The sequence below is a fragment of the Saimiri boliviensis genome, chromosome 11 (assembly GCF_048565385.1).
Source record: "Saimiri boliviensis isolate mSaiBol1 chromosome 11, mSaiBol1.pri, whole genome shotgun sequence".
NCBI lineage: Eukaryota > Metazoa > Chordata > Mammalia > Primates > Cebidae > Saimiri > Saimiri boliviensis.
The window spans coordinates 10,447,250-10,463,992 of NC_133459.1; the positions used below are offsets into that span (position 1 = coordinate 10,447,250).

Genomic DNA, 16,743 nt, shown 5'->3' on the forward strand with positions numbered 1-16,743 from the left:
CCTGATTCTGCCCAGTGGCTTCTTGGAGAAGGTGAGATTGGGGCTGGGTGCCAAGAGTGTCAAAGTCAATGCCTTAGCAGATCGAAGAGGGGATTACTTATAAATCCATTCATTCTATTCCCTGGTGCTGGGACAATGTCTTAATATCATATTTTAAAAGATAAACACTCCCAACCCTCCCCATATGCTCAGTCCTCAGCTGCTCACCCATCTGGTGGGAGGACTTGATTTGCATACAATCCCTTCACGGGGGCAGGGCCGGGGCGGTGAAGAAACTGCTAATGTTTATTTAGTGCTTAATGTGTGCCGTAAACAGTGCCCAATGCAATTTTTGCACAGGATGATCTCGTAACTACAACTGCTGCAATGAGACAGATATTCTTACCAGCCCCACTTTATAGATGAGACAACTGGGGCTCAGCAAGGTGAAGTGACTTTCCTAAGGTCACACAGCTGGTAAGGAGTGGAACAGAAAGATGACTTTTACCGACAGGAGTAGAATCAGAGGTTTAGCTCAGAGGCTCTGCTTCAGACCTAGTTGGAGAGAAAATAGAAGTAGAAATAAAGGGATAGGAGAGGATAAAGCAGCCCTTTATAGCTCATATCCTTTGCAAAGAAGGCTTTTCAATTAGTCGTGAAGACAGACTATCAGGGAAGCAGCTTATCGGCACCACGAGGCATTTAAATCAGACCCAGGAAGAACTTCCACCAGACAGCACTGGAACGAGGAGCCAGAGGGGACACAGAATCTCATTCTCTGCAGCCTTTCATCTGGGCAGATCATCCGTCCACCAGAGCCATCTTTGTTACTCACCTGGAGGTACAGGAGGCTTCAGGAAAGTACCCTGCAGCTGGGCAGGGATGTCTGAGAATAGCTTCCCCAGGGGCCCACTTAGTAAATAGGCTTCCTGCAAGTGGGAGCCGGCAGGGGAGGGGGAGGGGGAGGGGGAAGGAACCTCGGGATGAACCCCAGGAGGAGGATTCTCATGACTTTTCATGCCCACACCAGCTCCGCTGCCACCACCGGTTCCCCTTTATGGCAGGCATATTTCAAAGGCCTGGTTCCATTTGCGTTTTTAAAACCTCACTGATGGCCTGGGAAAATTGCATTGTTCCAGTGTTCCTGGCTACCACACTCTGCACCTCCTGCCCCCCTCCACGGGCCTCTGCCTCTGCACCCTCCCTTCGCAGAAGATCCCCCACCAAAGGCAGAGCAAGCCCAGCCCCGCTGGAGATCCTCTGGAGGTCTCAAGAGGCCAGGGAGGGTTTGGAGGAGGGTATGGCCAAGGTGGCCACAGCTATGGCAGGCTAGGGAACATGAAGCAGGACCCCTTTGAAGGTGGTGAGAATTTCATCAGGGACCTATGAAACCCACTAAATCTATTTCCCAGGGGAGTGGGAGCTGTATCCCCAGGCATGGGCTGGGGGTGGCACAGCACCGTGGGGCACACCAATGGGATGGCCTGTGGATTTGTCAGATTGAGAGGAACAGTGCTGGAGCCTTGGAGAACTTTGAGGAGGCTCCTAGAAGCAGTCTTAAAACAAACTGAAAAGAATCAAGCCATTCACCCAGCCAAGAAAACCCTTTGCTGTCAGCTGGGCTTGGGAACACACTTTGTGTCTCTCTATTGCTCCTTTAAAAACAAATCTTTTCCTTGTTCTCCCTCTTCCCACCCTCTCCCATGGCTCCTCATTCTCTGCCCTCCCTCTAGGATACGGCAAATGGGACTGGACATTTGCAGGGCGGTGCCAAGTCTGGTGTTCTGCACTCATGTCAGATTTGGCCTCTGGTCCTGGGACAGCAATTTGCACACCCTCTACTGCCTTTCTCCCCCTCACAGCTCAGAGTGGTACCCTTCACCCCAGGAACTGCCCCCAACCCTGATGTCTTCAAGGCCAGATGGAGCCATTGGGAGTCTTCTGACAGACTTGGCCGGCCTGGCAATGGCTCTCTTGAGACCCTGAGCACATGGGGGGTGAGTGCCAGGGCAGGGACACTGGCTCGGGCCATTTGCTTCTGCGTAGATGAGCTCTCACGGTACCCAGGTCATAAACACCAATGTGTCCCGTTGACAGCCAGTCTATGGGTACAGCTTCTGGGGACTGCACAGCAGAGAGACAGAGCAGAGCAGCAGTGGAGCAGCGCAGAAGCTCCACCCAGCACCCTGGTGTTTGAGGTGTGTCCCCCCAGTTTTCCTCTTTTACAAATAAGGGCCCAGGGGTGGGGAGGGGATGATGTGGGGTGAGCATCTGTGTGTATTGATTGGCGGGGCTTGCCATGTTTCATTTATAACTCTCCCACATTCTTCTCTCTCTCATAAGCCAGAAACCTCCTGAAGGCAAGCATTGTGTCTCACCATCGTCCTATCTTCCCATGTCCTTGGTCAGCACACACTCAGAGGACAAATGACAAGCTGATGACTCACACAGCATGGCAATGGCCTTCCTCCTTTCTGGCTTCCATCACTGACACCCCTCCACCCTGCAGCTGGGGGCTGGCAGCTGGCCCCCTTTTGAGGGGTCCCCCTTAGCTCTCCCTGGGCAACACCAATGTCAACGTTCTCTGAGCCTTGATGGAGAGAAATGGGCCTGGGCACTGGTCTTGCCCCCCTCCCCCAGGCTCTTTCTCCTTGTGGCCCTTTGGCCAGGGGTGTCAGGCAGGCTATGTGCTAGAGCTGGAAGGATGCCCGGTCCCAGGGGCTGGCATGGCTCCGGGCTCTGGTGCCAGAGGGGTAACTGAAGAACAAACGAGGAAGGGACGGCGCCAGGAGCCTGGGCTTGGCAGCTCCCTCCGGAGGGCACCCGGGGATGCCTGCGAGTGTCCAGGAGGCTGGTGACCTGCCAAGGCTGGGCGGGCCGGCTGGAGAGAAGGGAGAGCACGGTGTGGGGAGAGACTTGGGAACCAGGTAACTCGGGGGCGGGGCGGTGGGGTCTGGCCTGGGCCGTCTGCAGGGGCGGGGACCGACCCCCAGGGGTCGCTGCGCAGCCCGCGGGCGCCGGGGCCGGGCTGAACCACCGCGCAACTGGGCAGGGGGAGAGGCGGCCAAGGCGGCGCCAGGCAGCGGGACCCGGAGACCGCAGCGCGCAGCGTGGCGCCGGTTCTCGTCCGCCACGGCTCAAAGCGCGGTGGCGCGAAGGTCGAGGAGGCGCCAGGGGCTGGGCGGCGGCGCGGCTCCGGAGCCTGACTCGGACACCCCCGCGCCCCGTGGTAGGAGCCGAGACCCAAACAAAGGCGGGCGGCGAATAAAAGGCGGCGGCGGCGCGGAGTGCTCGGATTGCTAGCTGGGGACAGGGATCCGCGCGCAGCTTCTCGGGGTCTGTTTGCCCAGGAGCGGAGCGGGGAGCCCTGGCCTTCTGGGGCTCCGAGGAGCTTCCCCCTGCGGCTCCCGCGAGGAGACGAGTCTGCGCTGCGGGGTGGCCGCCGCCCCCCGACTCTCCGCGCACTCCCTCCGGCTCCGGCGGCTCAGCCCAGCCCCGTTCGGCCGGCCGAGGTGAGTGCACGGCCGCGGGGAGCCATCGGGCCTCAGTCTCGGGGCTGGGGGTTGCGTTGCTAGGAGGAAGGGGAAGTCCTCCACGCCGTTTGCACCCTGGCCTGCGTGGCGCCACGCGCGAAGTTCTCCCGCTCTCCAGCCAGCCCGGGATGCGGGCCTCGGGGGCCCCCAGGGAAAAGCCGGTCACGGGTGGACAGAGCCCAGGCTTGCCCTCCGCGGCCGGGCCCCAGCTCCACACCAGCTCCCCGCGGGGCTGCAGCAGCCTCGGTCGGCCTAGACGAGTTGAATGTTGGATGTCCGGGAACGGCGAGGCTTCGACCTCCGGCCCCTGCTTGTCCCTGCTGGCGGATATCTGGGTCCATAAAAGTTGAGCGTCAGTCTGAAGCCGCCCCAGGATCGGGCTCTCGCTAGAGCGGAGGGAAGGGACAGAGTAAGGTTAATGACCCCCTCCAACCATCCCCTACCTATCGCACTCGTACTCTCGGAAGGACATTTTGCCGAATAACCTGGCTGCAGGTCCGGCGGGGAGGGCGCGTGGGGGCTTTGGGGCGCGCTGGGACGGCTATGGAATCCGCGCGCGAGAGGGTCCCCGGGCTCTGCCGGGAACGCGAACGAGGGTGGAGGTGGAGTGCGCAGCCGGGCAGTGGTGGCGCTGAGGGTCTGGGAAGATTCCTAGCGCAAGGGGTGCCGAGTCCCGGGAGCCAACACCACCGCAGGGAGAACTTTTCCCAACTCCCTGGGGAAGCCGGCAGCAGGGGTGGGAAGGCGCCTTCTTGGGGGCTACCTCTTCGCGGCCCCTCTCTGCTCCACGGCCGGCGTCAGCCGCCCGCGATTCCCCTCGCATTCCGAGACTGGCCACAGGTCTTGGGCGACCCACGGCCCCGGGTCAGCACCGCGGACAGCGCCTCGCGGCCACCCTGGAAACTCAGAAACCCGCGCACACCCACGGTCCACGCGCACACCCATCCACGCGCACACACATATCTACAGACCACTGGAAAACAGTCCACACACATATTCGTAGTCCACTCGCACAGATACACACCCACCCACAATCCTCAGGTGCACACAATGCACACACAGACCCACGGTTCACACACACGTGGGTGGACAGATCTCACAAGCACACTCGTTTGTGGACCTGGGCAGCGTATTCGCCCCCGCTCCACACTCGAGGCTGCTGTCTCCGGACTCACTGACTAAGCCCCAGACTCCAGAGCCCAGCACCTGGTGTTCCCTCCGATGCCATGACTCACAAAGCCACTCATGCTCCCAAGCACAGACACACTCCCACCCCCAGCGCACGCGTGCATACACACACACACACACACACACACTGTCCTTCTCCTATGGGCAAAGCATGGAGATTCAGAGCAAACACCCCCTCCCCACCTCCTACTACATACCTCCCAGGGGACCAGGGCATTTGCCCGAGGGAGGGAGGGAGGAAGGGAGGAGACTGTGGCTCGGTGGAAGCTCTGGGCAGAAGCCTAGCCTGGGCGGATGCCTTACAGAATCTCCATTTTCAGCCCAGGGTCTATTTTGCTTGGCTCTCTACCCCAATAGTCACTCCTCTTTCTCTAACCTTAGTCCAGACACATGTACAATCAGGGTCCACATTCTTTGATTGTATCATCTGTTTCCCTGCTCTGTTCCCTCCCCAAGATTTATCTTACACACACACACACACACACACACACACACACGCCCTCTTTTTTTGTTTTTTTCAGTCATCCTTCCCCACCCACTGCCTTCACTTCTCTCCCCAACTTTCCTTAGGCTGAGTCTGACCCAGCCTTTGCTGGGATGTGGGCACGGCTGACCTTTAGGGGGAGCTGACTCCATTCTCTCAGACTTGCTTTCTCCACTGTAGGTTTCATGTCTCCGTTACTCTCTCTTTGGAAATCTGATGGCCCTCCACCATGGCCTCAGAAGCTTCTGTTCCCCTCCCCAGGAGGAGCCCCTGTGCCCTCCCCCTACCCAAGCATGTGTCTTGCCAAGAGAGCTGGGAGAGGTGTTTCCAAGGGGCCAAGAACTTTGGGTGAATCATTCTGGAACCCCCCCATGGAGATTTGGCTAGCCATGGGATCTGGTAGCCATGACTTGGCTTGCCCTTTGACACCTCTCCTGCTGTTGTCCTTCAGAAACTGGGTTGAAAGAAGAACAGTCCCAGCATGGTGTGGCGGAAGGAGCACCGGACTGGAAGTGAGGGGACCTGGATCCTAGTCCGAGCTTGACCACAGACTCCCAATTTGCCCTTGGGCAAACTACTGCCCTTCTCTGAGCTTCAGGCTTCCCATCTATTAAAGGACTGGCTGAGGTGACCTGTAGGGTCCTAATGATCTGGAACATTGACTCTCCAGTGAGTCTTTTCAATGTGGGTGGGATTGAAAATTGTGATTCTAACCCCAAAGATGATCCTGCCTTTCCCCTTCCTTAGAGCACCCACCACTAGTAAAGGGTTGCTGTTCCCTGAGTGAGGGATGTTCAGATGATTTCTTTCATAGTACCAGAGATGCCAAGTAATTTTCTTGAGGTTGTACTGCTGACATGCAGTCTTTATTGGGGTGGGCATTACTTCTACTGTCTGTATATCCTCTGCATAAACCACCAGTTCTGCTGGTAGATATGCTGTGAATGAATGAGTGAATGATCAAATGAATGAATAGAAGACTTAAACCTGGATCTCCTGATCCCCTGGTCCTTGAATGGTTTAAGCCCATTTCTCTGCTAGTGTAGACATTCTTCCCTTGTCTCCCCATCCTCCCCACCCCCTATTCCCCTAGTCATCAAAGGCAAATGGAATTGCCTCAGTGAAGGTCCTGCCTCCCAAGTGGCAGATGCTGGGCTGGTTGTAAATGGCCACAGAGAAGGGACCAGCTGAGAGCAGCTTTAGAGGTCCTGCCCAGTAAGTAGCACTTTGCAATCAGCCTCATGTCCTTAGACCCAACCAAGTAGACTGCCCATGGGCAGTTGGTTGCTGGCCAGGCTCTGATGCCAAGAGGGAAGACAGCCATGACCACCATGTGGCTGAGCAGCCTCTTTTCATAACCCCATGAGCTGAGGTTGGCAAAAATAGCCTCCACAGATGAGCCAAGTGAGACGTTGAGCAAGGAGGTGGTGTCCCTAAGGGCCAGCAGCCAGCTCACTGCCAGCAATAAAAGTAGGCACCCCAAAATGGTGGGGGTGGTAGTAGTGATGGTTGACGGTAACAATGCTATCGGTGTGGATAATGATGCTAACATTGTTAAAATCGGAAGCTCAGTGATTAGCCTTTTCAGTTCCCTTCCCCTTCTTTGAAATGGTTTCTCCATCTGAACCCCTCTCATACTCCTCCCCACACCCAAATCTGGAAAAACTGAGGGCTGGGACAGTGAGGCAGGGGTGTGGGATTGTCCATCAGTCCTAGCCAAGGAGGGAGGGCTTGTCAGCTGAAATCCTGTTCTCTGCCTGCCCTCCCCCTACCCCGAGCATGTGTCTTGCCAGAGGAGCCGGGAGAGGTGTCAAAGTCTGTCAAAACACCCTTCCAAGCTGGATTCCAAAGCATCGAAGCCCGGGGAAAATAAATAAAGAGAGCAGTGTCGGCCCAAAATAGAAACATGCACCAACTCACAAATATGCATGTTTTCCGAAAGTCGAATTTCACAGGCAGACAGTGCAGCTCATGCTGCAGCTGCCCAACAAAGGCTGGAGGCATGGATGCTGCGGGACCAGTCCAGGGATGGTGGCAGAGCGTCCCCCAGTGAGCTCATTCTCTGCCTGGCTGCCGGGAGACCAGACAGCCACACTCCACTCTGCACCAGCTGGAAGGTACGCGGGTGGGAGGATTGCAAGGAATATGTGTCTGTGTCTTGTCAAAGCTCTTTAGAAACAGGCACCAGACATGGCTGGTGGCCTCAGGTCCTCCGCCTTACGATGGGAGGCTGGCGCTAACAATACCAACATTCATAGCTGCCATGTGTAGAGTACCTACTATGTGCCAGGTGCTAAGCATTTACGTGGACTGTCTCACTTAAGCCTTGCCACCATCTCACGGCACATAAATTGTCATCCTCATTTAATGTATGGGAAAAGCAAAGTTCAGAGAAGTGAAAAGACTTGCCCAAGGTCACACAGTGAGAAGAGGCCAGGCTGGGATCAGATTTTGATCCGAATGAAGCAGAAACCCCCATTTTTCCCAGTACCCTATATTGTTTTGGTTACTGTCATTCAATAAATATTTTCTTGTCAAGAAACCTGTTTTATGTGATGGGTTTCAAAAGGATGTAAATTTCTCTGCCAGACAGGCCAGAGGTGAAGGGCAGTACCCTCACCTTTGTTGATCAATCAGTGGCCTGGGCTGGGTACTCAAGGCTTCTGAGCCATGGCTGGGCTGGGGCTGAGTCCCCATGAGAGGCTGGAATGGGGCTCAAGCTGTGAAGCTTGGACTATTGAAAACAACTTAACTCTGCAAGAGGTCAAGGATATGAGAGGCCTCTGCAGATGGGCGAGTTACTTAAGAGAGGGCAAATGAGTTGCCCAGCATCACACAGCATGTTGGTAGCAGAGCCTGAGTCTCAAATCCCAGGCCAGGGCTCTTCCCAGGCAGCGAGGCTGGCTTCCTTGGGTGCGTGGGAAGCGTCCAAACCATGACAGGGAAGAGCACTGAACCGATGCAGTTGGTAAACCTAACAGCTCCCTTCCAAGAGTGGAGGTGAAATGCTGCTTTCTGTCATTGCTCCAGTCCTCTCCCCTGCACCCCTCTGACATCAGCCACATGCCAGGCAGTGTGCCAAATGCTTCATGGACCTTAACTGATGCGATCCCCATGGCCACCCAAGAGGGAGGTGCTCTGATTCCATTTCACAATGGAGGGGCCTGAGGTTAGAGAGGTCAAGTCACCCTCTCAAGGTCACAGTGCTGGTGAGGAGGCAGGTGGAGCCCAGCAGAGCCCCTGCTGGCTGGTTTGCTCTGGGGGTGAGGAAGGGGAAGGTTTGGAACTGATGCCAAGGGGGCAGAGGAGCTGATGGGCAGCGGCAGGCTATTTATATTACACCTCCAGGCTGGTCACGCTCGCTGGCATGTGTACCAGCAGAGGCTGTGTCTCTGCCAAAACCTGGAAGGAAGAACCTGGTACAGCATCCTGGGGCCAGCCCCTGGAGGGCACTAGTGAAGTGTAAGGTCTGGGTATGTTTCTCCCTGAACTCAGGGGAGAGAAGATGCTGGAGAGGGCTTCGTTGCCTGCAAAACTCCCGGCGTGCCCTGGATCCGGGCAATTTACTTCCTCCCATCCATTCCTCCCTCTGAGGGAACAAAATGGGGAACCTGCCAGTTTGGAAAAGGCTGTTGGGTAGCAGGCGATGGTGTTTCTGTGTACAGTGGGCTCGACCATCGGGACCAAGGGGGCCGTAAGGACAATGGGAAGGATTGGCCTGAATTTAGATTCCAGAACGTACCATTTACAGGGGCACTTCTTGGAACCACAGAGTGATGTCCTAGGAGATAGTGTCCAGGAACTTAAAGCTCCTTTGCCAGAAAAGGTCTTCTTTGTAATCTCCCATCCGACAAGCATCTGCCTGAGCAGTCCTACTGTGTACAGGTGTGGGCTTGTAGAAGTGTGAGGTTGGCGCAAAAGTAATTGTGATTTTTGCCATTGAAAGTAGTGGCAAAACCCAATTCCTTTTGCACCAACCTAATGGTCTCTGTCCCTGTAGAGCTCATCAGAGTCCCCGTTCCCACCTGCCAGCACCTCTGACCGAAGGAGCAGAGGTGATAGATGATGAATGGTGTCTCAGCCAGGTCCCCTACCGCAGTAGAAGAGGGACTCAGGAGACCCCTGGGGCTGAGAGGGCATGATCCAAGCAAGGGATCACTCCAGGGTCAGGAGGAAAGTTTCCTGTAGGTATTGTCCCCAGGACACCTGGGCTGTCCATGAGCTTGATGTCTTGGTAGGAGGAAGGTGTGGTGGAGAAGGCTGTTTCCGCCGAGCCATCTGCTTGGGGCATCTAACACATACAGTGGCACCTGGATGATGTGTCCTTTGCCAAACCTTGTGAATAGAAGAGACGTGACTGCCAGCTGGAAGCTGCTCCTGTTGTGAAGAAGGATGTGGCGATCTTCTTGTCTCTGGGAAAGGCAGCTTCAATGGAGGGCAGGGTGGGGAAGGTTGTGACAAATTGGTGTTCCTGGGAGGTTTGGGAAAAGTATGTGTCCCCCACATGCTGCAACTGCGTTGACCTTTGCACTGGCCTGGGGGTCTCTCTGTTCTTTGTTGGGGAGCTCTGCAGGGCAATCACCCCAATGATAATGATCATGATAATAAAAGTCAACATATTTTGAATGTTTAGTACCTGCTGGGCCCTGGGCTTAGAACTTTACAGATATGATCTCATTTCGTCCTTATACCTGCCCAGCCAGGGGGATAGCACTGTTATCTCCATGTTAAGGATGAGAAATGTGAAGTGCGGAGACTAAGCACTTACTAATAAGCAGTGGAGATGGGACCCAGCGGCCACGTGCACAAGCACTGAGCCCCACACTCTGGCCTTCACCTCCCCTTAATTTGGATCTCTGAGGATGAGTATGATTGAAGCCAGAGTACCTGGTGAGTCCCTCAGTAATCTTGGTCATTGCACATGGGAACCCGCGCTGTGTTCAGATGGGTAGGGTGATGTGAGCTAACCATTTGCTTCTTGACTGCCAAGCCACGGGACAGTTCACTTTTTGAATGTCCAGATGTGGGCAGCATCTGGCAGACTGGCAGGACATTGCTGGCTTTCATCCAGATGTTTCTTCTTTTCCTTCCATGTAGACACAGCTGAGACTTCCATTCCTCTGGACATGATTGTGTGTGGGGAATCCCAGGTTGAAAAGTATTTGTTGGTTTTAAGGCATCATCTTGTGACTTCACAAAAGCAGGTTGTTGGTTTTTGTTCCCTGCAGTCCAGGCCTGGGAGACATTAGAGAGGAATCAGGCTTTGGAAAACTGTCGGCAGCCAGAAGAGAAAACCCCTCCTTCCCTTCTTTAACCAGGGGAGCTGGAAAAGGCTGCCGGCAGCGTGCATGGCAGGCCAGTAGCTGCTGTGGGTTCCCTCCGAGGTTTCTGACTTTCCAACCTGGTGCTCCGGAGTCTTCGAGCAGATGATCCCGGAGTAACAGAGCCAGGAGTCTGATGAACAGGGACACTCAGCCAGTTGGCATTCTTGGGCGTTAATGAGCATGCGAATAGATCTGGGGTGAAAAGGTTCACGGAGCCTTCAGGAGGAAAGGAGTTTAAGACATCACTAAGTTAAGATTATATTTTCTTTTTAAGATAGGCTCTCTGTCATCCAGGCTAGAGTGCAGTGGTGCAATCGCAGCTCACTGCAGCTTCAAACGCCTGGGCTCAAGCAATCCTCCCACCTCAGCCTCCTGAGTAGTTGGGACTGCAGGTGTGTATGACTACGTATGGCTATGTTTTTTACTTTTAGTAGAGACATGTCTCCCTATGTTGCTCAGGCTGGTCTTGAACTTCTGGGCTTAAGATCTACCTGCCTTGGCCTCCCAAAGTGCTGGGATTGCAGGTGTGAGCCACTACACCTGGCCAGATTATGATGATTTAGCAGAAAGTCCTTATTTTATATTGCAAGCACCAACAAGTGAATGAAGTGAGAGTGAATGAGTGGATGAATTGGTAAATGTATGAATTGGGGAGGGGGCATGTTGACGGTCGGGGCTTTGGTTTGGCAGGGCCTGACCCCAAATATGGACAAAAGGAAGAGTCCTTTTCTTGTCTTCACCCCCCAAACTTGAAAGAATGTCCCCCACGCCAGGAAAAGCTGAGGAGCTACCCTGCTCAGCAGCTCAACAGCTCTGGATTGGAGAGTCCTGGACATCCTCCCATCCTGGGGGGACATGGAGAATGGGCAGCTGAGCCCAGGTCTGGAGGAACGGGGTGGCTGCGCTGCTACCCTGCTCAGAAGTTGCTCTGATGCTCAGGGGGTGCGCTTGGAGGTGATTGCTTGGAGGTGATTGCTTCCGGGAAGGAGGCTTCTGCCTTCCCTGCCACCACCTTGCCTGGGACAGCACTTGAATAGAAATCGATTTGCATCATTCCTGCTGTCACCAGCCTCAAAGACTACGTAGCTTAAGTAGCTTATTTCTCCCTCTGCAGAACTACTCTCAAAGCATTCCCAGCCTTCACCTCCTCCAGCTGGTCCCCCCACCCCCTGCCCCGTCCTGGAGTAATGAGGGGCCCAGAATACCCTTGGCTCACGTTGGGTAGAGAGACTGACTCCCTGAATGTTGCCTTCTGCCTGCCCCACCCTCATCCCATTCTGCAGGACCCTCTGGTCCTGGGGTATCTCTGGCTTCCGGCTGTGGCATGCATTGGAACCTGCTGAAAGCAGATGGAGGCTGCTGCCTCAGGACCCAGGGAATCTACAACCCTTTTGACCTCAACTGGTTCCCCAGCCCTAAATTACCGATTCCTCTCTCCTGTGTCACACTCCTGTGTCCTGGCCCTCCAGGGACTCCAAATGACAGAACTGGGAGGTATCTGAAAGCTTGAGTCCAGCCCTCCCATTTGACAGAAGGGTATACTGAGGCCCAGGAGAGGGAAAGACTTGCCCAAGTTCAAATAGGAGACAGAGCCCCATTATCATGGAAGAACTGGTGTGTGGGGAGAGGCATTCCCATGAGACTTTGGTAACACTCCACCACTGAGCAGGGTTGGGGTGTGAGGGAAGGGGTCTGGGATTTTTTAGTCCAGGTAGCTTCGCTGGGTCTTTCTTGGCCTCTGGGGCTGGGAGCAACAGTTCCTAGTTCCTGGGGCTGCGAGCCTCCCAAGCGTTTTATTTGAAAGGCAGCAGAGTTGGGGGAGGGCAGTGTTTGAGGGTCCCCTCTCCATCCCTGGTCCTCTGTCCCAGCGGCTGAGCACCAACCCTCAACTCCTGTCTCTGTAGGCAGCTGCATCATTGTGGAGGGTGTGCTGAGGCTGAGGCCAGTGTCAGACTCTCCGCACCCCAGAGCAAGGGCCTCTGTGCCGGCCCCAGGGGCCAAGGGGTACTGAGCCCACCTCCTGGACAGACACCTGCTCCCCACTATCCATGCCTGAGCTGTCACTCAGCAAGGGAGCCAAGAAGCCTTCCCTGGAGCCACTGACCTGTGTGCGCACCAAAGGTGAGATCTCACCTGGGCACCTGTGATGGGGAACTGGAAGGTCAGTCCAGTTCCACCCTCCTCCCTTCCCTGGAACCCACAATCCAGCCAGTGCTATAAGTAAGCTGTGAGCAGAAGGGCAGATGCTCTCGTGTGTGTGTGTGTGTGTGTGTGTGTGTGTGTGTGTGTGTGTGTATACACTCAGGTGCATGCATGCACACACACCCAAGTGGAGGTTGGGAGGACTGACTCCAGGACCCTGAGATATTCAAATATGAAAGACTCAAATAAAATCTACCACAGTGAGAAGGGTACTGAGCTCCTCAGAAGTCAGGTTCAAGTAAGTCCCTTCACTTCCTTGGTCTCAGTTTTCATGTCTGCAAATTGGAAATAATCCCTAGGAGGAGAAACCTACACAAAAATGATCCGCAAGCTGGAAGTTGCTGCATGGATGCAACACGATTCTTTCCCACTGCCCCCCACCGCCACGAGAGGATTGCGGACCGGAAGAGAAAGGGCTCCGGCTCAGGATCACAAGGGCAGCCTCCACCGTCTCCTCCCCGCTTTCCTCTGCTGCTGGCCTCCTCGGCCCTTCACAGGCCCAGGCAGCAGGGGATGGGGGAGCCCCAAGTTCTCAGAGAGAGAGAGATTTGCCCTAACGTTCTCTTTTCCTTCCCAGGCAGTGAGGCTGCGGGTACAGTCCTTTCCCAGAGCTCCATCCCGAGCTCCATCCCTGCCCCCCAGCAGGTTTGAGCACGTTTAGCTTCCGGTGCATCCTCCAGCTTCTCTTTGGGTGGTGTGGGGCAAAGAAGAGTTGGTTTTTTTTTTTGTTGTTTGTTTGTTTTCAAAAGGTAATTGGTTATTTAATTAGATTATTAGGACATTTAAAATACCAATTTGTGAGGATAAATTCCATTTGTTAGGGCAAACACAGATCGCGGGTAGCCCTGGAGCTGAGGAATAGCTTTGATTTTTGGTAAAATTTGTGAGTCCACAGCTTTCTGATCAATCTTGCGCTGCTCTGTAATCTCGTATTTCTCTTTTTCTGTGTCGAAGATCTCACCTTCCTGGTGTCTGGGCTTTCGCAGCTTCTTCTTTTTGAAGCAAGCATCAGTAAGATGTTTTGGAATTTTTACATTAATGGTATCAATTTTGGTTGAGGTGGCAATGACAAATTTCTGGTGTGTTCTTCGCAGAGGAACTCGATTGAGGACCAGAGGTCCAGTCACAAGTAATAAGCCACTAGCCAGCTGCTTCAGGAAAACCACCCTCTTACCCCTGTGGCGTCCAGTGAGGATGATCAGAATGGTCCCGGGGGTAATGCTGGCTCGCAGTTTGCTCACGTGCTGACTAAAGGGTTTTTTGCCGTGGCTCAACAGCTTTCGGGGCACATCTTCAGTAGGATAATACCTAGGCATTTTGCGAAGTTTAACCACCCGGGTACCGCCGTTTTTGTCACCACCAACTGGTTTTGTAACAGTTGCAAGAACCTTCTCCTTCTTTTTTTTTTTTTTTTTCAACCTTGGATTTAGCGGCTGAACACTTCCTCTCGTACATGGCCTTTCTGGAATACACGGCAGATCGGGAATACCTGCCAATTCCTCTGACAAGGACAGGATTGCGGCTGCAATGGGGCTTCCCCTTCTTGGGCTTTTTAGCCTTGAGGTTACCCTTTTTCACTTTGCTACCAGCATCAGCCTTCTTGGCTTCAGGTTTCTTCTCTTTAGTATCCGGCTTCTCAACTTTTTCACCCGCCATCTTGCAAGATGGGAAAGAGCCAAAGAAGAGTTTTGCAACATCCCTGGACCCATGGATTGTGGTCTGGGCGTGCTGGGGCTGCGGGAGGGACTGCAGTCTCCCAAGCCTTCCCCAGAGCTAGGAACTGGCCGGTGACCACCTGCTGTGTCCCAGCAAAGCTGATGGCACCCAGCACATGGCTATTGGCTATTCAGCTGCTCTTGCCACTTGGCCTGGCCTCTGTGCATGCCCCCTCCAAAGACAGCAGGACCCCTGCTTGCTGCCACCGCCAGTTATTCTGTAGAGAGATGAAGGGGAGCCTCTCAGCGTCCAGCTGCCTTTGCTCTGCCTTCCCCAAATGGGTGGTGACTGAGAATCAGAGGATTTAGAGAGCATCTCTTCCTGCTCCCCATCTGGCAGACGGAGAAACTACTTATGCAGAGATGTGAAGTGACTTGTTCTAGGTCACACAGCAGGCCAGTGTCCACGCAGGTTCAAGTCCCTGGGGCCACTCGTGTTGCCCCAGGCACAGATCGCCTGCTCCCTCCACCTTCCTTGCCCCCATGCTTTTACTTGCAGCAAGATCCCAAGATGAGATGCTGGGGGAATTGTTTTACATATTTGTTAATCGAGTCTCAGAATGAAAAGGGCCCTGAGCTCATCAGCCAGGAAGAAATCCAATTTGGCTTTTATGGCCATAGTTATTGTTCATACATCGTTGGAATCTTCTTATTTTGTATTAACCCAGCGGTCTAGGGGCTGGGGTGCTGGACTGGCCGCTGGGCCCAGAGGTTCTTCTGGACTTGGCAGCTGTGGTCTCCAGCGTCACACACGCAGGACTTCGGACTGAGGGTGGGAGCCATGCGGTGGGAGGGGACTGTCTGGATGGGTTGGCTAAGGCCTTCGGTGAGGGTTTCCAGGAACTTCCTGACCCTTCAGGCCAGGGCATCTGGGAGCCTGGTCAGATTTCACAGGTTCTGTAAGTGTTGCTGTTTTTATTAAGCTTTCGTTGTCTTTTCCCAGTGATGCCAAGGCTGCTTTGTGGGCTTCAGGATCCGGTGCTGATGGGTTTTGATGGCGAGGCCTGAGTTGTGCAGGCAGGGGCAGCAGGTGGGGAAAAGGGGCCAAAGAAGGTCAGTCGATGGAATTCCTTTTGGCAGCGGGGCACTGTGGCTAAAAGGATGGGCTGTGACATTGCCTCCAGAGGCTCCAATCCAGCCCAGCTCTGCAGGCAGCCTTGTAGGGCAGGGGTTGGATCAGACATGATATAAATAAATAAATAAAGCACCTCCCATGTGCCAGACACACGGTAATGCTCAGTGAATGGTGAACTCCCTGCCCAGTCCCCTTGTAAGGGGCCTGGCAGGTAGTAAGCCCTTGGACTTCTATTTCCTTCTACGGTCTGGCTCTACCAAGAAGAGCTGTTTGGCTGATCTGGGTGTGCTGTGTGTGTCCCCCTGTCTGGCTGGCCCGAATGCCATCATTTCTTCCCTCCCCATGGCTGCAGGAAAAGACGCTCTGCTGAGGAGTGAGCCTTGGCTAGCGATCCAGCAGCCTGAGTTCATTCCCCGAACCCCCAGGGGCACATGTGAGCCATGTTGGGTGGGGGCGGGGAGGCCAAAGGCTGGATCACTTGCTGGAAGGAGCCACTGGGAACAGGAGGAGGACCAGGGCAGCAAGGCTTTTCCACGAATGCTCCTGGACCACCCGTATCAGAATCACCTGGGGAGGTGTTTAAACACAGATTCCAGGTTGGGCACGTTGGCTGACACCTGTATTCCCAACACTTTGGAAGACCGGGGCAGAAAGATTGCTTGAGTTTGAGGACAGCCTAGGCAACCTAGCAAAACCCCATCACTACAGAAAAAAATTTTTTTTAAAGACAGCCAGGTGTGGTGGCACGCCCCTGTAGTCTCAGCTACTCAGGAGGCTGAGGTGGGAGGACCACTTGAGCCCGGGAGATCGAGGCTGCATTGAGCTGTGATAGTGTCACTGGACTCCAGCCTGCGAAACAGAGTGAGACCTCGTCTCAAAACAAACAAAACAAAACAACAAAGCCCAGATTCCTGGGCCCCACCTACTCAGAATCTGACCGGGCATCACCCTAGAATCTGCACTTTAACGAGTATGCCTCGTCACTCCGATTCATGCTGAAGTCCAAGGATCTTTGCAGCAGAGAATAAAAGAGTCCGCTCCAGTCGACTTGTGGACCTGCCTACAGCAGGGGCCAGACCTTCTGATGAAATAAGAAGTCCATAATAATCACACCAGCTGCTGTGGCTCAGCAGGGGGGGCAGTGTCCCCAGCCCAATTCCATATTTCCCTCTTGGTGTTAGGGGGTCCAGTTCTGTCCCACGGAGTCCACTAGAGAGGGGACACAGAACAGGGGAAGTGACAG

General features: G+C 54.5%; 1 protein-coding gene and 1 pseudogene across 1 annotated transcript in view; one reads left to right on the forward strand and one right to left on the reverse strand.

Moving 5' to 3' along the window:
• Nucleotides 1-3,121: 3,121 nt before the first annotated feature.
• DISP3 (dispatched RND transporter family member 3) overlaps nt 3,122-16,743 on the forward strand; it is a 59,002-nt gene continuing 45,380 nt past the window's right edge. Inside the window, exon 1 of the mRNA XM_003936028.3 lies at nt 3,122-3,491. The gene's annotated coding sequence lies outside the window, so the exon portion shown is untranslated. The remainder of the gene's footprint in view (nt 3,492-16,743) is intronic.
• On the reverse strand, nt 13,481-14,379 carry LOC101045908 (large ribosomal subunit protein eL6 pseudogene; annotated as a pseudogene).